The 26,754-nt window shown below is 44.1% G+C and overlaps 1 protein-coding gene and 1 long non-coding RNA gene across 2 annotated transcripts in view; one reads left to right on the forward strand and one right to left on the reverse strand.

The window, feature by feature from the left end:
• Positions 1 to 26,754, reverse strand: part of phactr1 (phosphatase and actin regulator 1) — a 711,982-nt gene that overhangs the window by 68,461 nt on the left and 616,767 nt on the right. The window lies entirely within an intron of this gene.
• Positions 3,333 to 26,754, forward strand: part of LOC144679000 (uncharacterized) — a 79,636-nt gene continuing 56,214 nt past the window's right edge. Inside the window, exon 1 of the long non-coding RNA XR_013576224.1 lies at positions 3,333 to 3,438. This is a non-coding gene — a long non-coding RNA (uncharacterized LOC144679000). The remainder of the gene's footprint in view (positions 3,439 to 26,754) is intronic.

Here is a 26,754-nt window from a genome sequence, read left to right on the forward strand (position 1 = left end):
CCTACTCGCATTTACTCTGTCTATACCCCTCATAATTTTGTAAACTTCTATCAAATCTCCCCTCATCCTTCTATGCTCCAAGGAATAAAGTCCTAACCTGTTTAATCTTTCCCTGTAACTCAACTGCTTAAGACACAGCAACATCCTAGTAAATCTTCTCTGCACTCTTTCAATCTTACTGATATCCTTCCTGTAGTTAGGCGACCAGAACTGCACACAATACTCCAAAGTAGGCCTCACCAATGTCTTATACAACCTCACCATAACCTCCCAACTCCTATACTCAATACTTTGATTTATGAAGGCCAGTATGCCAAAAGCTTTCTTTACAACCCTGTCTACCTGTGACGCCACTTTCAGGGAATTATGTATCTGAACTCCCAGATCCCTTTGTTCCTCCGCACTCCTCAGTGCCCTACCATTTACTTTGTATGTCCTACCTTGGTTTGTCCTTCCAAAATGCAACACCTCATACTTTTCTGCATTTTCTGCATTTCCTACACCACATGGACTGTTTCCTGTCACTCAGCCAATTTCTTATCCAAGTGCCTACTTTCCCTTTTATTCCATGACCTAGAATTTTGCTCACAAGTCTGTTGTGTGGCACTACATCTGACAATCTATGAACACCACATCAACAGCATTTCCCTTCTCTTGTTACCTCCTCAAAAAATTCCAGCAAGTTAGTTGAACATGATTTTCCTGTAATAGACCCATGCTGGCTTTCCTTAATTATCCTGCACTTGTCTAAGTGACTATTGATTTTATCCTGTACTATAGTTTCCGGAAGTTTCCCTACCACTGAGGTCAAACTGACTGGTCTGTCGTTGCCAGCTTTATTCTTGCAACCCTTTTTGACAAAGGTGTAACAGTCACAATTCTCCAGTCCTCTGGCACTTCCCCTGGGTCTATGGAAGACTGGAAGATTATCACTAGTGCCTCTGCAATTTCTACTTTCACTTCCCTCAGGTCCCTTGGATGCATCTCATCTGGTCCTGATACCTTATCTATTTTAAGTAAAGATAGCCTTTCCAACACCTCCTTCCTCTCATTATACATTCTTCTAGTGTACCAGTTACCTCCTCTCTCACCTCAGCCTGGGTAGGATCCTCTTCCTTTATAAAGACAGATACAAAGTACTTGTTCAACATCTGCACTATTTCTCCAGCCTCCACATGCAAGTCCTCTTTATTGTCCCTCATCGGCCCTACTCTTTCTTTTACCACGCTTTTATTATTTACATGCTTATAGAAGACCTTGGGATTCCCTTTTATGTTTGCTGCCAGCATCCTTTCATGCTCTCTCCTTGCTTTTCTTATTAGCTTCTTCAATTCCCCTCTGGTCATTCTCCATTGTTTTCCACCTGACATCTGTCGCATGCGCACTTCTTCCTTTTCATCTTTAACTCTATTTCTCTCGTCATCCAGGATGCTCTGGATTTATTTGTCCTACCTTTCCCCTTCAAGGAAATATACCTTGACATGGCCTGCAATACTTTTTCTTTGAACGTGGCCCATTGTTCAGCCACTGTCTTTTCTGCCAACATTTGATTCCAACTCACTCGATTCAGATGCATCCACATCCCATCAAAGTTGGCTTTCCCCTAATTAATCATCCCTGTTCTGGATTGTTCCCTGTCCTTTTCCATGATTAAACTAAACTTTATGATACAATGGTCACATTCATCTAGAGGCTCTCCCACTGATATTTGATCCACTGGGGCCAATCTAGAACCAGGGCCAAAAGTGCATGTCCTCTCGTTGGACTGGAAACAGAAAATTATCTTGAAAGCATTCCAGGAACTCTCGCCCTTTGTACTATTCCTATCCCAGTATATTCGGATAATTGAAATCTCCCATTATGATTACTCTATAATTGTTGCACCTCCGTAATTTCTTTGCAAATTTGCACATCCCTTCCAATATTTGGTGTTCTATATACTACACCAATGTTATTGCGCCTTTCCCATTCCTTACCTCTAGCCAGAGAGATTCCATCCTTGACCCCTCTGGAACATCCTCTTTCTCCAGTACTGCAATGCCATCTTTAATCAGTATTGCCACTCCCCCCTCCCCTTTTCTTCCTTTCCTATCTCTCCTAAACATCTTGTACCCAGGATTATTTAACATCCAGTCCTGCCCTTCTTTCAGCCAGGTCTCTGTTATAGCTATAATATCATAAGTCCATTTGTCAACCTGTGCCTGCAGTTCGCCAATCTTATTAACCACACTCCATGCATTCAAATACATTGACATTAGCCCTGACTTAGGCTTTTTTACTTTCCACCTTATTCTGGCCCATCTAATGACTTACCATTGCCTACTCTAATTGTATCAAACTCTCCAAGTATTCTGTCTACCTTGATACTACTCTCAGATGTATCCTCGTTATTAGTTGATACTTCACTACTTCCCACTGCCAGTTTTTCTCCTCTGCACTCTGAATTTCCCCTCAGGTTCTCATCCCCCTGCCAGTCTAGTTTAAACCCTCTCCAACAGCACTAGCAAACTTCCCCGCAAGAACATTAGTTCCAGTCCTGTTAAGGTGTAACCTCTCCTTCTTGTACAGGTCCCACCTGCCCCAGAACCGATCCCTGTCCTCTGAGAAACCATCTCGCTCACCAGTACCCAAAATGGAAAAGTGGTTAGAGAGCGAGATAACCTCAGGGGATTCCTGCACTATCTACCTGTTTCTCTTAGGTACTCTGGTGGTCACCCATTCCCTCTCTGCCTGTGTACTTCTTAGCTGTGGTGTGACCACCTCTCTAAACATGCTAGCCATGCAATCCTCAGCCTTTCTCCAGCTACTGCTCAAGCGCCGCAACTCAGAGCTCAAGTTTCTGTAGCTGGCGACACTTCCTGCAGATTAGTCATTGCGAGCCTGCACAACTTCCCACATCCCACAAGATGTACATTCCACATGGCCAAGCTGCACTCTAATACCTTAAATTTTATATAAAGTGTTTACTACAGTATTTATTTACTAATTTATTTTAATTATTTTGTTAATTAATTTGGAATAATCCCTATGTATTCTACAATTTACTGTGTCTATTAAATGCTAGTACCACCCACAATTACAACTAAAAATTATATGTTTCTTAATTACATGGGTATGTGTTTTAGGTATTTATTTTAATTATTTTATTTTAACTATTTTATTTTATTTTAACGTTTTACTTTTTGTTATTTATAGATCTATCTTAACTCCAGTATCCTAAGCTGGCTTTTAACACACTTACAACAAGCACTTGCCAGCCAATCAACTTACTGGTTTCCTGCGAGGTCAGTTGTTTTATCCCACTCAGTTTCTTCCGCAGCTGAAATGCTCCCGGTTACCTGCCTCTGCTTCGCTCCCAGGTAGGAACGGACGCGCTCCGATCCCCTGGCTCTATTTATGCTGCTCCCAGTTCCTGACCTGCCTCTGCTCCGCTCCCAGGTAGGAAAGACTCTCTTTTCTCGTTTATGAGGATCTGAGTTATCTCTTGGGACTCCAAACGGATTAATAATCACTTCTTTGACTGTTATGATATCTGAACTTTCCCAGAATTCTTTAACAGTCTGATGGAGCATTCTTTCTTGTAAGGCTCTGGTCTTATTCTTAAACGTTTGTAATCCTACATCTGTTAGATTGATCATTACTGGTACTACTTCATAGAGCCATAGAAACGTTGCAGGACAGAAATAGGCCATTCAGCTCATTGTGTCTGCGCCGGCCAAAAGAGAGAGAAAAAATAGAAACGAGACGCTCATTTTAATTCCACTTTCCAGCACCTGGTCTGTAGCCTTGCAGGTTATAGAACTTCAGGTGCAGACCTTTTAAATGAGTTGAGGGGTTCTGCCTCAACCACCAATTCGGGCAGTGAATTCCAGACACCCACCACCTTCTGGGTGAAAATGTTTTTTCTAATATCCCCTCAATCCTTCTACCAATCAGTCAGACTCGCAATCTGATACATTTGTACAGTATAAATTGTTGTTTTTTGCCTTATATTGGCATTCTTGTGAGTGTCCTGATGAGTGCATGACAAAAAGCTGAGACATATCTCTTTTTTCAGCAATGCTCAAGTTCTGTACCACCAAACAACTATTCATTAATATACACAACAAACAAGGACGCCAACATTGAGCCCTGTGAAATGCCACTGTAAACCGTTTCCCATTTGCAAAAACATCTATTGACCATTGCCCTTTGTTTCCTGTCACTGAGCTAATTTTGAATCCAACTCACCACCTTCCCCTGGGATTTCACTTTTTTGATCAGTCTGCCATGTGGGACCTTGACAAATGCCTTACTAAAATCCATGTAGACAACATTCACTACGCTATCCTCATCAATCCTCCTTGTTACTTCCTCAAAAAACGTTATTAAGTTAGTAAGACATGATCTTCCCCTAACAAAACCTGTTAATCCCAGATCAACCCATGCCTTTCTAAGTGACAGTTTATCTTGTGTCTCAGAATTAATTCCAATAATTTGCTTACCACTGAAGTCAGGCTGACTGATCTATAATTTTCTGGCCTATCCCTTGCACCCTTTTAAAATAATGGTACAATGTTCGCAGACCTCCAATACTCTGGAACCTCACCCATATCTATTGAGGATTGGAAAATGATCCTCAGAGCATTTTCTATTTCCTCCCTGGCTTCCTTTAACAGCCTGGGATACAATCCATCCAGCACTGGTGATTTATACACCTTCCAGGATGTCAGTCCCTTCAGTACAGGTTTGTCCAAACTCTTTGCGTTGGGGGTGGGGGGGCACATTTTAAGTTTTAGCCAATGAGCAAATTTCAGAAAGGAAAGATTTGGCACAACAATAAACATGAACTTCAAAAAAAAGCTAACGTATGAAAAGAAACAACTTGCTGGGAAATAAAAGTCACAACAATAAATTGATAATGAAAAAAATGAATAATAAATAAAGGTGACCATTACAGTGAAGGTTGAGAGCAGCGAAGGTTGAAAGGGGACCTGATAGAGGTGTATAAGATTATAAGGGGCATAGAATAGGGTGGATAGGAAGGCACTTTTTCCATTCGTAGAGAGGTCAATAACCAGGGGGCAGAGACTTAAGGTAAGAGGTAGAAGGCTAAGAGGGGAGTTGAGGAGAAATTTTTTCACCCAGAGGGTGGTGGGAGTCTGGAACTCACTGCTTGAAAGGGTGGTTGAGTCAGAAACTCTGGTGTCATTTAAGAAATATTTAGATATTCACTTGCGTTGCCAGGGCTATGGGCCAAGAGCTGGAAAATGGGATTAGTGTTGTCAGATCTTTGTTGACCAGTGTGGACACGATGGGCCAAATGGCCTCCTTCTGTGCTGTAAATGTCTATGAGTCTATGAATGTGAAAGGATGAGAGTGTGTGTGTCCAGCTCACTCCACCCTCACCCCCCAGTGAGAGTGGGTGATAGTGCCTGTTGGTTTGTGGGGGTGAGAGTGAATGAGAAGCCTGAGACTGGGAGCGAGCCAGGCACACACACTCCCCTCACTCATATACACACACACACACACAATCAGCCACCCTCACACCCACACTCACTCAGCCATCCTCACACTCACTCAATCACCCTCACTCAACCACCCTCACACACTCACCCACTCTCACACTCAGCCACCCTCACACTCAGCCACCCTCACACTCACTCAGCCACTCTCACACTCACTAATTCGACTGGAAGGGGGTGGGGGGGCAGCACGGAAGAGGCACCTTAGACTTAGCAGTCCGTACACAGGTGCCTGCTGAGGGGAGGGCTGAGAACAAGGGGAACGCAGGCAGAACTGGGGAACAGCTGTGGGAACATGGGAGAAGTGTGGACAGCGGCCACAGCCGGGCCAGAGCACCAGGAGTTGAGGCATGGTGGCGGAGCCATGGGAAAGTGTGGTGAGTGGAGGCCCCTAGCGTTCCAGGGTCTCTCTATCTTCACAAACTCACAGTTGCCAGTGTTCGCTGCTCCTCCAATCACAGCCTATTTCTCTCCCATAGGTTCAAGAGCCTATGAGCAGCAAACGCAGGAGAGAAACAGACTATGGCTAGAGGGGCAGTCCCTGCAGAAATCATCAAACTCACTGACCCCTCTTACCAGGATTTTCAACAATCGTTCAGGGGCGACATAGAGAAGCTTCTGCGGGTTGGACAAGCCTTCCTCTCTCATTATGCTCATTGTATTTAAAATTTCACATTTCTCTTTAACGAGAATATCTACATCATCCCTCTCCTTAGGGAAGACAAAGACAAAGTACTCATTGAGACATCTTAATTGCCCACATCTTCTGCATCAACGCATAAATTACTAGCTTAATCTCTGATAGGCCACACCCTTACTTTAGTATTCTCTTGTTCTCAGTGTACTGGTAAAACATCTTTGGGCTTTTTTTGATTTTACATGCCTATAATTTTTCATATCCTCTTTTTGCTTTCCTAATTTATTTTTATTCTCCACCCATCTAATTTCAATGCTCTTCTAAGATTTTCTACAGTATTAAGTTTTTTGTGTCTGTCATAAGCTCTCTTTTTCTGCCTTATTTTACCCTGTATGCTTTTGGGTAAGCAGGGGGCCCTCAATTTTGCAGTACCACTCTTCTACTTTTGTGGGGACATGTCTACACTTTGCCCATAGCATCTCACTTTTGAATGGTTCCCACTGATTTGACACTGTTTCCCCTTCCAGTAGCTGTATCCAGACCACTCTCGCCAGGGCACCTTTGTAACATTTTGCAAAGCTTTGTAAAATTTGTCTTCACCCAGTTTCAAACTTTCACTCCTGTTCTATCTTTGTCCTTTTCCATAATGATGCTAAATCTAACTGTATTATGTTCACTATCTCCAAAATGGTTCCCCACTACTACTTCATCCACTTGCCCAGCTTCATTTCCTAAGACTAAATCTGGAATTGTGACCCTTCTTGTTTGGCTTGTTACATGCTGGCTAAAAAGATTCTTCTGAATGAAGTTCAAGAATTTTGTGTCCTCTGTGCCCTTCACACTGTTCGTATCCCATTGTATTCGTGGTGCATTTCTTTGTACAATGCTATATGGGTGGGAATGACAATTAAGCCACTATTTAGTCATTTTTTGAGCTTAAGCATCTTATTGGTTTTGAACTTTTTCTTGTTTTATTGGCTGGAAGGGGTAGTTTTATCTTAATTTAAAGGGTTACAATATTTGTGTTGTAATCTCTTAAGGCACATTGTGGGGTGGCCCATTGAGAGACTAAGGGCTGAATTGTCCCAGGTTTGCACTAAGTGTGGTAGCGGGTGGGAAAAAGGACATTTTACCTGCCGACTGCAATGGTGGGTTTTCGTACCGTATCATCCCATTCCTGCCTCATTAATTATGCATTCCCAGGAAACACGCCGGGTATCCTCTGATTTGCCCGCCCCACCATAACCTCAGGCCTTCAGTTAACCAGGCGCCATATTTAAAGGCTGCCCCTGCAAAGGGCTAGCACCCAGCACCCACAAATGCCAGGTATCCTTCTCATTGGCCTGGCAGACGTCCTGCTTACATTCTTTCCATCTGTCTTCATACAGGACAAGCTGGCACACAACAAAAGGCAGAGGTCACAGATGTGTATAAGGTAGGGGACTAGGCGGAATGCTGTTTCAGAGAGTCAGTGCAGACTCAATGTGCTAAATAACCTCCTTCTGCACTGTAAAGACACTGTGACTGTGATACTGGTGGAGGAATGCCTGAAATCAAGGTCCTCACGGATTTTGAAAACAGAGTCATCCAGCTGGGTGGCAACAATCTGGACTGTTCCTATGCTGATGGTGAGGTCTGTGGTGCTCAACCAAGTGAGAATCCAGCAGTGCAACATCCATGAGGCAACCATGCTGCGAGAGACTTCCCCTGTTCCCCTGTCATGCACTAATTATCTCTCCTTGCTTTCGCTGGCACATCTGGGAAACAGCCGAAGGGCTCCACGACCCAGGTCCTTGACTCAAGCTCCGAAAAAACCTCAGATGAAGAATCTGATGACGCCCTAATTGAAGACCGATCACAGTGCTCACCCACACCCTCCACCAGCGCAGACACACACACCTCAGTGGGACCTAGCTTTAGAGTAGCTTCGGGTCACAATCTGGTGAGCACATTGCACTGTCTGATCCAGAGCAGGTGGCGGCAGGGACTTCCCAGGTTTCTGGCATTCGGAGGACTGCTGGAGACAAGGATTCTGCTAAGTCCAAGTCAGATGAGGAGGCTTTGGACCCAGTCATACCTCAGTTGCTGGAGCTGCAAAGGCAAGCTCGGGAACATCAGGAAGAGATGTCCACTGCACTCCTCAGGTTGTAAGGCACGATGGAAGAGTCCGTTCTCCTTCAGTCTGAGGTGATAGCGCCGGCATGCCAATGCACCAAGGTCAACAAAGCCACCATGGAGACTTTGGTTGAGGATATCGGTCCTCCGCTGCTGCGCGGACTGAACTCCATCGCTGACACCTGGACCTTATTTTCAACATTCCAATGGTTTGCTCCACCAAAGTGCAAAGTGCAGCATGAGCCTTGTTTTACCTTCTCTCTGTTGCACTTTTGAGGCCACCGCAAGGGCATCATCAGCTCTCTTCTCCTTCGTCTCTGCTCCCTGTATGCTATGAGGCGTACAGTTAGGTCACCAGACTCCATGTTCCTGCACGATGAAAGAGAGAGACACGTGGGTGTACTAATAACCTCTCTTGGATAAGTCTGAAGGCCCCTTCACGCTTCCCACAGAATGCTGGCCACCACTTGGATGGCCAGAGTTTAGTGCGCTACATGGCTGCCCAAAACCCCACCCACCTCCGCCCCATTCCACCTCGCCGATTGGCGGCAGCTTCACCCACTGGACTACATGCTGTGCTCTCAGCTCAGGCGCAGGCATTCTCCAAACCTGCACCACAAGGCTGCACTGTTAGATTGAACCATGGCAGAGACTGGTCCAAAACTGAATTCAGACATTGCAAGGGGCTGTGAGCCCCTCCACCAGTGACTGTTCCATGGCCAGCTTTTGCAAGAAGATTGTACAACTTGCCTAGTCGTCCAATTGTTCTGCAGTCCACTAAAACACTTATTAGCTTGCAGTCTGTGCCCGAGGGATGAAAAACTCGGCAACATTTGGTGGCAGTTTCATGCCTCTGCATTGCTTGAGTGGGCGGATAAGCCAGAGGCCCAACTCCAAGCATGTCAATGTGGCTGCGCCTGAACTGTCTCAGCTGCGGATGACTGTTCACTGTGCTTGTGCACTACCATCAGACAGGGCTGCCTTGCCCCCTCACCCACCCCCCTACAACTTGCCTCAGATGCAGTGCTGACCTTGCATCCCCCAACACACCTCACAGCGTGCTGCCTTGCCCCCCCCAAAACTGCAGTGCAGCCCTTGCCCTGGCACTGCACTGTCAGCCAGCCAGGAAAAAGCAACTTGCCTTTTCCCCTCGCCTGAATGCCTCAACCTTGAAACGCGTGACCCTCGTGAGTGCTGCACGACGTTAGTGTGCACTCACCTCCGAATTCCCCTCGAAGTTAAGCTCGCCAGATGCATGCCTTTTAAACGCTGTTGTGAAATATGTCAGTGTGCAATCACGCCTGGATGATCCAGCATGGTGGGACGGGGGTGGGGGGGTGATTCCGGCAAGCAGGGTTTATAATGATATATAGATGTATTAAAATGACGTTTCCTGCGGCGGGAAACACGGCCCGCCATTAACAGGTGGAGCAGACAAACACAAACGATGACGTGAAACCAAATTTTGGCCTTCCCACCATGGCGCCGGTTGCCAACAGAGATGGAAAATTCCAGCGTAAGTATTCTCCTTACCTACAAGTACATTGATATGGGGGAACACACACAATGAGGTCTCTCCAAACAACAGGGGTTTAATTTCCATTTGCTGTTAATCTAGGAAACCTATGATCCATTTTTGCAAGCTGTTTTCATTATTACTCTCCGTTTTGCATTAAAATTAATTATAATTATAAAATGGATTATAATCATCTCCTGATACACATATAATTGCTGGTGTGACTTTCACTCCACCACCTAGGCCAACATAACATTATACAATGTGAAATGAAAGTATTGCAACAAAAACACTGCAACAGAATTAAAGAGTGCTCCACCCCCAGAAGGACATGGACATATCTACAAATTGATTTTATTGGTTGATTGCCAAAAACTCAAAACAATTACAAATATGCACTAGTTGTGATAGAGCAATTTCCGAATGGACTGAAGCATTCCTTTGCAGAAATAACACTGCACTCATTGCTGCAAGCCTTTTATTGAGTGAGATAATCTGTATCTATTGCAGATAGACAATGACCATGGTTTACATTTTACAGAAAAATTTTCACCAAATGAAAAAAACTATTGTGAATCAAACATAAATGTCACATTAGCCATCATCCACAGTCTTCTGCAGTGGTGGAGAGTGAGGACAAAACATTAAAAACAATGCTGAAAAAGTTGTGTACAGATTACCCCATCTAATGGCTATGTCTCATGGCTATTAGAGCAACATCTCATAGAACAACAGGGATTCCCCCTTATCAAGCAATGACAGAAAGACTCATAAGAACCCCAGCTCCTTAATAGCAACTAGCCCTATGACACAGGAGCCATGCAGCTCTAAATGGTTAGAACAAACAATAGAACAAACAGCTTTAGTAAACCAGTATGTAATGTCAAATTTGGGAATTTCAAAAGAATCAAAAGATACTTTGATGAAAAAGTAAGACCTTATGAATCCCAAATTGGAGATTTAGTTATGACACTCAGCTACAGCAGGAAGAAAATGTGTTTGATCCAAAATGGAAAGGTCCATCCTATCATAGATATGTTAAATTCAGCCATATACTTGGTACAGATTGAGGAAGGAAAGAAAAATGAACATAAAGAGAGAAAGTGGGACCATATTAACCAACTTAAAACTGTGGAAGAGTAAATACTGCAGTTATCTTACAGATCAGCAAAGAGGAGGAAAGATGTGGATCCTGACACTACTGTTTCACCTGACCTTGGCAGTGGTCTATATTAAAGAGATAAAACTCAAATATTTGACAAACCATTCATAAATCAGTACTTGACTCCAGTCCAGAAGGAATCTACTTCAATTGGACAAAATCAAACAAATATATACCACTTTTGATTGTCCACAGGTGCTACCAGGCAAGACAGGAGAAATAGAACCTTGGAGTTATCAAAGGAAACTTAAGGGAGATTGTACTGTTGATCGTCATTTAAAGGGGAAACTTGGGAAATAAAGGAAGGACATGGTGTTTGTTTAATATGTGAATACCGTTGGAAATATTACTATAAGGGTTTGTCCTACATTAACGGAATTTGGTTGATGAGACAAAAAACAGATAAGGATATGTGGGTACAGGTCGGAAATACACATACCAACCTGATGCAATGGGCGGAATCATCCATGCCTGCTGGCTGCTCAGCCCGTCGATGGCAGGCCGCATTTCCCGCCATTGGACGTTGTGAACCTTATTGTAATACATCAGCAGATAATTGTATGGCTAGCCCACCAGACTTATCCAGCTGGATCATCTGCTCACGCTGACGTGTTTCACAACAGCATATAAAACACATGCACTTTGAGGGAAACTTGGAGGTGAGTGCACAGTAAGGTTGTGGAATGCTCGTGAGGGACGCCTGTTGGACTTCAAGATTGAGGTGCGTTGGGGGGAGGGGCAAAGGTAGCCCTGCAGTTGAGGCGATTTTGGTGGGGAGGGGGACAAAGACTGCCCTGTGCTTGAGGCGATTTTGGAGGGGGGGTAGTCAAAGGCTGCCCTGCAGTTGGGGGTAGGCCAGGGAAATGGCAATGCATTAAGGACACCTTGTGTAAAGTGACCATCACTCTGCAGCTGAGACAGTTCAGGCGCAGCCACATTGAAATGATTGGAATCGAGCCTCTGTTTACCTGCCCACTCAAGCAGCGCAGAGGCACCAAAGTGCCACCAAGTGCTCCAGAGCTTTTCACCCCTCCGGCACAGACTGCAAACTAATGAGCATTTTAGTGGACTGCAGAACAGTTGGGCGACTGGGCACACTGTACAATCTCCTTGCTAAAGTTGACCATGGAGCAGTCACTGGCGGAGGTGATCAGACCCCCTTGCAATGTCATCATCCCGGTTTGGACCAGTCTCCCCCCATGGTTCAAGCTAAAAGTGCAGCCTTCTGGTGCAGGTTAGGAGAATGCCTGTGCCCGAGCTGAGAGCACAGGATTCAGTCCAATGGACAAGGCTGCCGCCAATTGGTCAGGTGGAGTGGGGCAGAGGAAGGTGGGGTTTTGGGCAGCCATGCAGCGCACTAAATTCTGACCACTGAAGTGGTGGCCAGCACTCTGTGTGCTGTGTTAAGGGGCCTTCAGACTTTATCGAGAGAGTTTCTTTGTACATTCCATGTGAACCCATGAATCTCTCTCTTTCATCCTGCAGGAGGAGTACATCAGCTTCATTGAGCCTGATGAACTAGCTGTATGCCTCATGACGTACAGAGAGCGAAGGTGATGGAGAACAGAGCAACTAAGGCGCCTGGCTGTGCAGAGGGAGGAGCAACACCCTCTGTCTGGGGCTCCCGCACATGTCACCGAAGAGCCACAGTGAGCATCCCTGGCTGGTGCCAAGCTAGACCCATGCTCTATAGACAATGCCTTTCATTCCTGCAGGTGAGCAAAAAAAGTGTCACCGAAGACTGCGCATGTTTAGGGAACTTGTCGGTCACAAATGCCAGCTACTGCAGGATTTGGCGCCGTGTGGACATGGAGGGCATCCACTGCCAGTGGCCATGAAAGCGTCAGTGGCACTCAATTTCTACGCCTGTGGCTCCTTTCAGGACCCGACAGGTGACCTCTGTGGGATATCACAAGCCTCCACCCACAAATGCATCCACGAGATCACAGAAGCCATCTTTGCAAGGGCACACAATTTTGTGCATTTCACCTGGTACCAGGAGAGCCAGGTTGCAAGAGCGATTGGATTTGCCCAGATCCCAGGTTTCCCACAGGTGCAGGGTGCCATCGACTGCACACATGTGGTGCTCAGATCTCCGTTGCAACATGCAAGGGATTCCATTCGCTGAATGTGCAGCTGGTGTGCGACCACCACAAATGCATCCTGCACGTCTGCAAACAGTCTCCAAGGAGTGTGCATGACTCCTACATTCTCAGTTGGCCGTAGATCCCTGCCATCTTCCAAGGTCCACAAAGGCTGTAGGGCTGGCTCCTCAAGGACAAGGGTTACCCACAGATGACGTGGCTGATGACACCCATGTGTCGGCCTCAGTAAGCAACAGATTGAAGGTACAATGAGGCTCATGCATTTGCCCACTCACTCAGCATGTCCAAATCACACTGAAGCATCTCTGCATCTTCCTCACAGCTCACCCTCCTACCCAGCTTTGTGTCGTCTGAAAATTTGGAGATATTACATTTAGTTCCCTCATCTAAAGCATTAATATATATTGTGAATATATAGGATCCCAGCACCGATCCCTATGGTACCCCTCTAGTCACTGCCTGCCATTCGGAAAAAGACCCATTTATTACTACTCTTTGTTTCCTGTCTGCCAACCAGTTTTCTATCCATCCCAATACACTACCCCCAAACCTATGCGCTTTAATTTTACACACTAATCTCTTATGTGGGACTTTGTCGAAACCCTTCTGAAAGTCCAAACAAACCATATCCACTGGCTCCCCCTCATCAAATCTACTAGTTACATCCTCGAAAAATTCCAATAGATTTGTCAAGCATGATTTCCCTTTCATAAATCCATAGATAAAAACAAAAAGCTAAAAGCTACTGACTCTGTCCGATTCTGTCATTGTTTTCCAAGTGCTCAGCTATTAAATCTTTTATAATGGACTCTAGAATTTTCCCCACTACCAACGTCAGGCTGACTGGTCTATAATTCCCTGTTTTCTCTCTACCTCCCTTTTTATATAGTGGGGTTACAGTAGCTACCCTCCAATCTGTAGGAACTGTTCCAGAGTCTATAGAATCTCAGAAGATGACCACCAATACATCCACTATTTCTAGGGCCACTTCCTTAAGTACTCTGGGATGTAGATTATTAGGCCCCGGGGATTTATCGGCCTTCAATTCCATCAATTTCCCCAACACCATTTCCCTACTAATACTGATTTCTTTCAGTTCCTCCCTCTCAGTAAACCCTGTGTTCCCCAACATTTCTGATATGTTATTAGTGTCCTCCTTTGTGAAGACAGAACCAAAGTATGTATTTAGTTGGTCAGCCATTTCTTTGTTCCCCATTATAAATTCCCCTGTTTTCAGAAACAGTAAGGGACCGACATTTGTCTTCACCAATCTTTTTCTTTTCACATACCATAAGAAACTTTTACAGTCAGTTTTTATGTTCCCTGCAAGCTAACTCTCATACTCTATTTTCCCCTTCTTAATCAAACCCTTGGTCCTCCTTTGCTGAATTCTAAACTGCTCCAAATCCTCAGGTCTGTTGTTTTTTTTAGCCAATTTGTATACCTCTTCCTTGGATCTAATACTATCTCTAATTTTCCTTGTAAGCCATGGTTTGGCCACCTTTCCTGTTTTACTTATGTGCCAGGCAGGAATAAACAATTGTTGCAGTTCACCCATGCGCTCTTTGAATGTTTGCCATTGCCTATCCATTGTCATCCCTTTAAGTAACGTTTCCCAATCCATCATAGCCAGCTCACGACTCATACCATCGTAGTTTCCTTTATTAAGATTCAGGACCCTAGTGTCAGAATCAACTACATCACTCTCCATCTTTATGAAGAATTCTATCATATTATGGTCGCTCATTCCCAAGGGGCCTGGCACAACTGGATTGTCAATTATTACTTTCTCATTTCACAATACTCAATCTAGGATGGCCTGTTCTCTAGTTGGTTCCTCAACGTATTGGCCTAGGAAAAACATCCCGTATATACTCCAGGAATTCCTCCTCTATGGTATTGTTACTAATTTGATTTGCCCAATCCATATGCAGATTAAATTCACCCATAATTACAGATGTTTCTTTACAGATGTTACAGTCAGAAACAGGGGAATTTATAATGGGGAACAAAGAAATGGCGGACCAACTAAATACATACTTTGGTTCTGTCTTCACAAAGGAGGATACAAATAACATACCAGGGTGTGACTATAAGTGAGGCAGGTAGAGGGATCCAGGAAGTAGTACTGCAGGAGTCTCAGCCCTTGCCCTTAACCAACAGGTTCGAAATTCTTGCTCCCTGTGTGGACGAGAGTGGAGACTGTAGGGAGGATGAGCAAGCTGACCATAGCATCGTGGTACAGGGAGCCATTCAAGTGGGGGGAGAAAAGAGAAATGTAGTTGTAATTGGGGATAGTGTAGTTAGGGGAATAGATACTGTTCTCTGTAGCCAGGATCGAGAGTCCCGAAGGCTGTGTTGCCTACCTGGTGCCAGGGTTAAGGATATCTCAAATGGGCTGCAGAGGAACTTGGAGTGGGAGGAGAAAGATCCAGTTGTTGTGGTCCACGTAGGTACCAATGATATAAGTAGAACGAGGAAAGAGGTTCTGCTGAGGGAATACGAGCAGCTAGAGGCTAAATTAAAAAGCAGAACCAAAAAGGTAATAATCTCCGGATTACGACCTGAGCCATGAGCTAATTGGCACAGGGTCAATAAGCTTAAAGAGGTAAATGTGTGGCTCAAAGATTGGTGTAGGAGAAATGGATTCGAATTCATGGGACATTGGCACCAGTACTGGGGAAAGAGGGAGCTATTCCGTTCGGAATGCTCCACTTGAATCATGCTGGGACCAGTGTCCTGGCGAATTGCATAACTAGGGTTGTAGATAGATCATTAAACTAAATTGTGGGGGAAATGGTTCAGCTGCATGGAAATATAAAAAATCCAAGTTTAAGGAGAGGGTAAGAGTGCAGGTTAGTGACGAGGCTCATTGTTACCTAGAAGTGAAAGGAAGGGACAGAGTGTGTGAACACCATATTGCACCAAAGAATCACATAAGAGTAAGGAAAATTGACAATAGGGCAAACTTAAAGGCTTTGTATCTGAATGCGCGTAGCATTCGGAATAAAACTAATGAGTTAACAGTGCAAATAGAGATAAATAGGTATGATTTGGTGGCGATTACTGAGACGTGGTAACAGAGAGAACAGATTTGGGAGTTGAATATCCAAGGGTACTCTGTGTTTCTGAAGGATAGGCAGGAGGGAAAAAGAAGTGGTGTAGCTTTGTTAGTAAAGGAAGAGATCAGTGCTTTAGGGAGGAATGATATAGGCACTGGAGTGCAAGGTGTAGAGTCGGTCTGGGTAGAAATAAGAAATAGCAAGGGAAAGAAGTCCCTGGTGGGAGTAATCTATAGGTCCCCAATCAGTAGTTCAGCAGTAGGGCACAGTATAAACTAGGAAATACTGGGAGCTTGTAAGAAAGGCATGGCAATAGTCATGGGTGATTTTAATATGCATATAGACTGGACTAATCAAATTGGCAAGGGTAGTCATGAGGGAGAGTTCATAGAGTGTATTAGAGATTGTTTCTTGGAGCAATACGTTGCGGAGCCAGCCAGGGAGCAGGCTATTCTGGATTTGGTTTTATGTAATGAGGTGGGATTCATTAATGATCTCAGAGTAAAGGATCCTCTAGGGAAGAGTGATCATAGCATGCTAGAATTTCAAGTTCAGTTTGAGAGCGAGAAACTTGAGTCCCACACTAGTGTTCTGGAGTTAAACAAAGGTAACTACATAGGCAATAGGGCAGATCTGGCCCTAGTGGACTGGGCAAGAAGAGTACAAGGTAGGACAGTTGATGAACAGTGGCAGATATTTAAGGAGATTTTCAATTCCTCCCAAGTAAAATATATTCCAAAGAGGAAAAAAGATGGTAAGAGGGGGAAAAAGCATCAATGGCTAAGCAAGGAAGTTATAGATAACATAGGCAAAAACTAAGGCATACCAAATTGCAAAGATCAGTGGCAGGCTGGAAGATTAAGAAACTATTAAAGATCAACAAAGGGTTACTAAAAAAAAATAATAAAAAGAGCAAAGGTAAATTATGAAAGAAAACTGGTGCAAAATGTAAACACTGACAGCAAAAGCTTCTACAAGTATATAAAAGGAAAGAGAATAGCTAAAGTGAATGTTGGTCCCTTGGAGGATGAGACTGGGGAGTTAATAGGGGGGAACGCAGAAATGGCAGAGATGCTTAATCAATATTTTGCCTTAGTTTTCACAGTGGAGGACATGAGTAACAGGTAGTGCAGAGGGTACAGGGAAGGAGGAACTTAGAACAATCAACAATCACCATCACGAGAGAAAAAGTACTGAGCAAACTATTGGGATTAAGGGGTGGCAAGACATCAGGACCTGATGGCCTACATCCCAGGGTCTTAAAGGAAAAGGCAGCGGAGATAGTGGATGCATTGGCTATAATATTCCAAAATTCCCTGGATTCTGGAAAAGTTCCAGTGGATTGGAAAAATGCTAATATAATGCCCTTATTTAAAAAGGGGGGAGGCAGAAAGTAGGAAACTATAGACCAGTTAGTTTAATGTCTGTCGTTGGGAAATTGTTGGAATCCATGATTAAGGAAGTAGTAATGGGGCATTTGGAAAGTCAAAATGCAATCCATCAGATTTTTTGGTTTTATGAAGAGTAAATCATGTTCGACTAATTTGCTAGAGTTCTTTGAAGATGTGACAAGCAAAATGGGTAATGGGGATCCTGTAGATGTAGTATATCTGGACTTCCAGAAGGCCTTTGATAAGGTGCCATACAAAAGATAAGATCATACGGAGTTAGGGGTAATATATTAGCTTGGATAGAGGATTGGCTAACCAACAGAAAGCAGAGAGTCAGGATAAATAGGTCTTTTTCTGGATGGCAAGTTGCAACTAGTGGGGTGCCATAGGGTTCGGTCCTTGGGCCCCAACTATTTACAATCTATATTAATGACTTGGATTCAGAGATAGAAGGTACTATAGCTAAATTTGCAGATGACACCAAAATAGGTGGGAAAGTAAGTTGCAATGAAGAAATAAGAAATTTATAAATGGATATGGACAGGTTAGGTGAATGGGCCAAAATTTGGCAGATGGAGTTTAACGTGGATAAGTGTGAGGTTATCCATTTTGGTCGGAAGAATAAAAAGGTGACTTATTATTTAAATGAGAGAAACTTCAGAATGCTTCAGTGCAGAGGGATCTGGGTGTCCTCGTGCATGAATTGCTGAAAGCTAGTATGCAGGTACAGTAGGTAATAAGGAAGGCAAATGGAATTTTGGCTTTTACTGCTAAAGGAATAGAGTGTAAAAATAGGGAAGTGTTGTTGCAACTGTACAAGGCATTGATGAGACCGTACCTGGAGTACTGAGCACAGTTTTGGTCCCCTTACTTGAGCAAGGGTATAGTTGCATTGGAGGCGGTCCAGAGGAGGTTCATTAGATTCATTCCAGTGATCCGGGGCTTGTCTTATGAGGAGAGATTGAGCAGTTTAGGTCTATACTCGCTAGAGTTTAGAAGGATGAAAGGAGATCTAATTGAGGTATATAAGATGCTAAAAGGGATAGACAAAGTAGACATGGAGCGGATGTTTCCCCTTCTGGGGCATTCTAGAGTGAGAGGCCATAGTTTTAGGCTGGGTGGTAGATTTAAATCAAAGATGAGGAGGAATTACTTCTTTCAAAGGGGCGTGAATTTATGGAATTCACTACCTCAGAGTGCAGTGGATGCCGGGGCACTGAATAAACTTAAGGAGGAGATAGCCAGATTTTTAATTAGTAACGGGTTGAAAAGTTATTGGGAGAGGGTGGGAACTTGGAGTTGAGGCCGAAATGAGATCAGCCATGATCGTATTGAATGGTGGGGCAGGCTTGAGGGACTGAATTGCCTACTCCTGTTCCTAGTTCTTATGTTCTTATTGCATGCATCTCTAATTTCCTGTTTAATGTCATTCCCAATATCACCACTACAGCATGGGGGTATATTTCCAACCCCACTAACATTTTTTGCTCCTTAGTGTTTCTCAGCTCTACCCATACAGATTCCACATCGTCGGAGTTAATATCTTTCCTCACTATTGCGTTATTGCTGGTTAATCTTTAACCAGAAATGCAACTTTTTTCCTTTTCCTTTTTGTCTGTCCTTCCTAAATACTTAATACCCCTGGATGTTCAGTTCCCATCCCTGGTCACCCTGCAGCCATGTCTCCATAATCCTGACTATATCATACCTGTTTACATCTATTTGCGCGGTTAATTCATCCACTTTATTGCGAATGCTCCTCGCGTTAAGGCACAAAGCCTTAAGACTTGTCTTTTTAACATTACTTGTCCTGTTCCCACTATTTTTCACTGAGGCCTTGTTTGATTCTTGCCCTTGATTTCTCTGACTATCACTTTTCTTATTCCACTTTCTGACTTTTGTTCTTGTCCTTGATTCCCCTTCCTCTGACTCCTTGCATAGGTTCCCATCCTCCTGCCATTTTAGTTTAAACCTTCCCCAACCATTCTAGCAAATATTCCCCCTAGGATGTCAGTCCCGGTCCTGCCCAGGTGTAATCCGTCCAGTTTGTACTGGTCCCACCTCCCCCAGAACCGGTCCCAATGTCCCAGGAATCTGAAACCCTCCCCCTCACACCATCTCTTCAGCCACGTATTCATCCAATATATCCTGCTATTTCTACTCTGACTAACATGTGGCACTGGTACTAATCCTGAGATTGAGATATGATTACCTTTGACGTCCTACTTTTAAACTTATTTCCTAACTCCCTATATTCTGATTTTAGGACCTCATCCTTTTTTTTTACCTCTGTCGTTTGTACCAATGTGTACCACGACCACTGGCTGTTCACCCTCCCCCTTCAGAATGTCCTGTAGCCGCTCTGAGACATCCTTGACCCTAGCACCAGAGAGGAAACATACCATCCTTGAGTCTCGTTTGCGGCCACAGAAGCGCCTATCTATTCCCCTTACAATTGAATCCCCTATAACTATTGCATTCCCACACTCTTTACTCCTCCCCTGTGCAGCAGAGCCAACTGCGGTGCAATGAATATGGCTGTTGTTACTTTCCCCTGAGTGGCCATTCCCATCAACAGTATCCAAAGCGGTATATCTGGGGAATAGCCACAGGAGATTCCTACACTGCCTGCCTAGTCCTCTTGCTCTGCATGGTGGTCACCCATTCCCTTCCTGCCTGTGGACTCTTAGCCTTCTACTCTTAATGTCACCATTAGCACCTCCTTCAGCCAGTACCACCACTATTAACACCCCTTTGACCTTTTGTTTATGACATCTTTTGCAATCACTCCTTTTCCTCCACCTATCACTGGCCTTCTATCCAGCTTCACCTGTCCCACCTCCCTTAAACAGTATATATTTCACCACATTTCTACTTCCCTTTAGCTCTGAAGTAGAGTCATACGGACTCGAAATGTTAACTCTGTCTTTCCCTCCATGGATGCTGTCAGACCTGCTGAGTTTTTCCAGAATTTTTTGTTTTTGTTTCAGGTGATAAGTATGCCTGGCATGTGAGGGTGCTGAGTGGTTCCATGAATGAGATGAAGACAATGAAGGTATGCTTGAGAGAATGAATTGTGGTGTCCCCTGAACTGGCAGTGAGTGAGGGCCCTGTGGATGTGTGATGGGTTTGTAGTGTGTGAGTTGAGAATGATGAGAAGAGTGAATTACCCTGGCAGAATGGAGGAGATCATTCACCCTCAGCACTGGGTGGCTGACCTCTTTTGCAGAGCATTGGCCCTGCCACCGCCTCCCAAACTGGATTGGTGATGTTGCTGCCCATCCTGTGGCCAGAGTGGAGGTAGAGGACATCACAGCGAGCCTCCGCTGCATCCAAAAGGCGCTTGAGGGATAAGTCATTGAACTTTGGGGCTGCAATCCTTTTGCTTTTCAGGGCCATTATTTCTGTGCAGCAGTCGTGGGCTGGAAGCTCTAAGAGTTGTGCACGCGTCAGCACTTCAAATATGGCACCTGGCGTGATGAAGCGGCGAGATAACAAGCGAATGAGAGCCCACTCGTCGTGGAAATGTTGTGTTTCCCAGAAATGCATAATTAATGTGGTGGGTTTGGGACAGTACGGCATGAAAAGTGGCCATTGCTACCGCACTTAGTGCAAATATGGGACAATTCCGCCCTATATATAGAAATGTGTGTCGGTAACATCAAAATTGCAAGCAGTTTCTCTTTTAATAACATCAAAGATTTAACCCTGGGTCATTCAGAGAACTGGCACTATTGGTTTACCTTTTACAGGTATAGAACTTTAGCTGTGTTATGTTACTTTTTTTGAAGTCTTTACATTTTTAATTAAGATTAACTCACTAGAATTACTTCTGCAGTTTTAAAACAAACAAGACAAACATGCACTATTAGAATGTGGCAATGGAAACAAGGGATAAGGACAGCTGAGACCTTGATACATCAACTCAGCCCAGAAGTTAAGATCAAGTAAGTCACTATTGATTAATTAGTAATTTTATCACAAGATTGGTCTTTAAATTTACACAGGTTAATACTAGATATGTTCCTGAAGAGATTTTATGTTTGAAATCAAGTCTTCTCACAAGCTTTAAGTTAAGATGTAGGCACAAAATAGCTACAAAGAATGTATTTAAATCAGATTAGAAGAAAGCTTTGAAATAAAAGTTTTACAAAATAGAAACCAAAGTTATACAAAATATAAGTCGCATGTCTAAAATAAGATTAAAAGAACACATTGAACAAGTTCATTGTTCTATTATTATTAATTATGCACAAAGGCCAAGACCAATTAAATTAAAGAATATGTCAGCCAATCGATGGGTGACAAGATCCCATTGACACATGGAGACGTTCTTGAACCTTCTCTAAGGGTTAAAAATCCCATCTCCAGAGACACTGTTAGCTAGCAATATTCTATTTGAAGATAAGAAGATACACGCTTTCATGGAACTGATCATCCATCAAAAGTCGTAGAAGTCTTTTGGATAAGATGAGTATGCTTATACCCTTTTGAGTGATGTACAGGAAATTACAGGCTGGTGAGCCTTACGTTAGTGGTAGGGAAATTATTGGAGAAGATTCTTCGTGACAGGATTTACTACCATTTGGAAGCAAATGGGCGCATTAGTGAGAGGCAGCATGATTTTGTGAAGGGGAGGTCATGTCTCACTAACTTGATCGAGTTTTTCGAGGAAGTGGCAAAGATGATCGAAGATGGAAGGGTAGTGGATATTATCTACATGGATTTCAGTAAGGCCTTTGACAAGGTCCCTCATGGCAGACTGGTACAGAAGGTAAAGTCGAAAGTCGCATGGGATCAGAGGTGAGCTGGCAAGATGGATACAGAATTGGCTTGGTCATAGAAGACAGAGGGTAGCAGTGGAAGGGTGCTTTTCTGAATGGAGGGCTGTGACTAGTGGTGTTTCGCAGGGATCTGTGCTGGGACCTTTGCTGTTTGTAGTTTACGTAAATGATTTGGAGGAAAATGTAACTGGGCTAATCAGTAAGTTTGCAGACGACACTAAGGTTGGAGGGGTTGCAGATAGTGTACAGGATTGTCAAAGGATACAACGGGATATATAGATCGGTTGGAGACTTGGGCGGAGAAATGGCAGATGGAGTTTAATCCGGACAAATGCAAGGTAATGCATTTTGGAAGGTCTAATAGAGGTAGAAATTATACAGTAAATGGCAGAACCCTTAAGTGCATCGCTGGGCAGAAGGTGTACATCTGTGTGTACAGGTCCACAGGTCACTGAAAGTGGAAACACAGGTGGATAAGGTAGTCAGGAAGGCATATGGCATGCTTGCCTTCATCAGCAGGGGTATTGAGTATAAAAGCTGGGAAGTCATGCTGCAGCTGTATAGAACCTTGGTTAGGCCACACTTGGAATATTGCGTGCAATTCTGGTCGCCACATTACCAGAAGGATATGGAGGCATTGGAGAGGGTGCAGAGGAGGTTTACCAGGATGCTGCCTGGTCTGGAGGTTATTAGCTATGAGGAGAGGTTGGAGAAACTTGGATTGTTCTCACTAGAGCGATGGAGATTGAGGGGTGACTTGATAGAAGTTTACAAAATTATGAGTGGCATGGACAGAGTAGATAGTCAGAAGCTTTTTCCCAGGGGACATAGATTTAAGGTGAGAGGAGAAAACTTTAGAGGAGATGTGCGGGGCAAGTTTTTTACGCAGAGGGTAGTGGGTGTCTGGAATTCGCTGCCAGAGGAGGTGGTGGAAGCAGGTACGATAGTGGTGTTTAAGAGGCAGCTTGACAAATACATGAATAGGATGGGAATAGAGGGATATGGACCCCGGAAGTGCAAAATATTTTAGTTTAGGCAATATGATCGGTGCAGGCTTGGAGGGCCGAAGGGCCTCTTCCTGTGCTGTACTTTTCTTTGTTCTTTGTACTTGAAATTAGTTTAGTATAGAAAGAAGTCAGGAGATTTAATTGTATGGACATATGAGTCCTATATATTTTGATTTAACTAATTCTGTATTATAATTCCATAATTCTAGATTACAACTCTGTACTAATTTAAATAAAACTTCTTTCAATTCACTATCTGAAGAGCCTCGCTTTACTTTGTGAGTTTAAAGTCTCGTTCGGAACCCAAGAGTTAAAATGAATTGACGGTGAATAGGGTGGATTCCAATTGGAATCTGTCCAAAAGCCCAACAATTTAAAAAACAATTAATTTGGCTGGGAAATGCTATAGCATGGTCTTGGGGGTGTCTATAAATCTACATAAACTGTTCTAGTCTGCATTATTACTTAACTGTGAACCTCACAGACATTAGGATCATGTGGTTAACCATGAACCTAGCCCCTATAACTATTACAAAGTAAAATGTATAAGATGTTGCTTGATTGACATTTTGTAATGTCCTGTTATGTGATGTCATCATGGCAATTCCCTGTTCTTATGTCAATAATTATAAAAATAATGAGTTCCTTAAAACTTTACTGTGTAAGACAAATACTATAGCAATTCAACATGAACTGAGATGCCAATGTCATTTAATCCCCTCTCAAACAGGTAGAAACCAGTTATATACTACAAGGTTGAGTAGTTATATCACCCAAGTTACCAGCTGTTCAATTGCAGGGACTTTCACCTACATTCCTGAGTCTGTGGAAAGGACATACACCCAAAGCTTGTGTTGCCCTTTTTAACATATGCATCAAGTCAGCTGTCCATTTTTACCAGATGGCTTGTGCAGGAAGTGGCAATAGATTTCCAACCAAATCAGCCAAGCAGCAACAACAAGGGGGAGCAGAATTTCCCTTTCACATCCCGCACATGCTTGTGGGATGGCTAGGCAGTCGATCCTATCAGTTACCTGCTTTTGGTAAATGGCCTTTGGGCTCCACAATTTTCCAACACTTCCCCCCAATTTCCTACATGGAACAGATGGTACAATGGCTGGCAGAATTTAACTGAAGTTCAGAACTTAAAATTTCTGGTGGAGTGGCTTAAGTTTTTAACTTGCAACATCATTCACCGAGCAAAAGTTAGCCTGGAGTTAAAATCAGGACTAGAATGCTTCAGCACAGAAACAAGTCAATTGACTCATCACATCTGTGCTGGTGTGCTTTTCATGAGCAACACAGTGGGAAGAATTTTCTCCCCGTCGGGAGGGAAGTTCAGGAGTGGGCGCACCTCCGATTGGTGTCCTCAGTCGGGGGCGCGCAGCCTTTTTACGTGGGTGGGCCAATTAAGGCCTGCCCATCGTGACATCCACCAGGAAGCGCTAGGCACTCCCTGTGCAGGCAGGGGTATTCCCTAAGCCAAGAGTGCGCACTTTCACGCATGTGCGCGAAAGAGCGCACTCATTTCCATGAGGCTAAGTGCTGCCTCAGGGAGATTGGCGCCAAATTCAAAAATGATAAAAATAGATAAATAAAATGTTCCTGTCTTGTCCCGTCATGTGACACTGTCACATGAGTTGGGACATGTCCATCACTTTTAATGAAACTTTTATTAAAATTTTAAAAACCTACATGAAACCTCATCCCACCTGTGGATGAGGTTTCATGCTTTTCCTGAAGCCCGCCAGGGCTCCCGGCCTGCCCGCTAACCTTAAGGTTGGACGGGCATGTCCTTTAACTAGTGCAATTACGTTTTGGGCAGGATTTCCCGGTCGGCGTACAGGGGCAGGACCCACACGCCTATGTGTAAAATGACGCGGGATAACGTCGAGCAGAACTCCAGACATCACCCCACGTCATTTCAATTTTCAGGTCGGCAGTGGCGCAGCGGAATCAGCTGTGCGCCCGCCGACCTGACAACGGCCAATTGAGGCCATTTAAAAAGTAATTGCACTAGTTAAAGGACCAGCCCGTCCAATCTTAAGGTTGGCGGGCAGGCCGGGAGTCCTGGCGGGCTTCAGAAAAAGCATGGAACCTAATCCACGGGCGGGATGAGGTTTCAAGTAAGTTTTTAAACTTTAATAAAAGTTTAATTAAAAGTGATGGACATGTCCCACTTCATGTGACAGTGTCACATGAGGGGACATGTCAGGGAAATTTTATTTCTTTTTAAAAATATTTTTGAATTTGGCGCTGATCTCCCTGAGGTAGCACTTAGTCTCAGGGAGATGAGTGCGCTTTCTCATGCGCAAGTGCGAGAGAGCGCACCCTTGGCTTAGGGAAACCCACGCCCCAGCCCGCATAGGGAGCACATAGTGCTTCCTGGCTGACGTCACGCCAATTAAGGCCCGCCCATGTAAAATGGCGGTGCGCCCCCGATTGGGGGTGCCAATCAGAGTCGCGCATGTACGCGCCCACTCCTGAACTTCCCCCCCAATGGGGGGAAAATTCTGCCCTTTATTTATTTTCCTGCCCCCGCACGCCGACCGGGAAATCCTGCCCTATCTTTTGAGATTTGTGTCCTCATTAGCAACTTGAAACCCAGTGAGCAAAAATTGGATTAGTATTTCCCTTATCAAAACACTTTAAGAATTTCCTGGTAACATCATTCAGGTCAAGTGAAAAAAGCCAAATTTATCTTCATAACTGCACCCAGGTAACATCCTGTTGAATGAATACTTCACATCCGTCTTCATCCAAGGAGAGACTGCGAATTTCTTAAGCAAACTGATATAGGGAGTGACAAGGTATTGGAGGTGTTGGTAGGCTTAAAAGTGGACAAATCTCCAGGTCCAGATGATTTGTGTCCCAGACTGTTGAGGGAGGCAAGGGAGGAGATCACAGGGGCTCTGACCCCAATTTTTCATTCCTCTCTGGCCACGAGGCAGGTGCCAGAGGACTGGAGAACAGCTAATGTGGTTCCGCTATTTAAGAAGGGTTGTAGAGATAAGCCACGGAACTACAGGCCAGTGAGTCTCACGTAAATTGTAGGGAAACTATTGGAGAAAGTTCTGAAGGAGAGTATCTATCTCCACCTGGAGAGGCAACGTTTGACCATAGATAGTCAGCATGGCTTTGTCAGAGGGCGGTCATGCCTAACAAATTTGATAGAATTTTTTGAGGAGGTGACCAGGTGTGTAGATGAGGGTAGTGCAGTTGATGTAGTTTATATAGATTTCATCAAAGCCTTTGACAAGGTCCCACATGGGAGACTTATAAAGACGGCAAATGCACATTGGATACAGGGTAATTTGATAAGGTGGATTCAAAATTGGCTTAGTTGTAGGAGGCAGAGGGTGATGACAGAAGGCTGCTTTCATGACTGGAAGCCAGTGTCCAGTGGTGTACCACAGGGGTCTGTGCTCGGTCCTGTATTATTTGTCATTTATATAAACAACATAGATGGCT

The sequence above is a fragment of the Cetorhinus maximus genome, chromosome 3 (genome assembly GCF_964194155.1).
Source record: "Cetorhinus maximus chromosome 3, sCetMax3.hap1.1, whole genome shotgun sequence".
NCBI classification, from domain to species: Eukaryota; Metazoa; Chordata; class Chondrichthyes; order Lamniformes; family Cetorhinidae; genus Cetorhinus; species Cetorhinus maximus.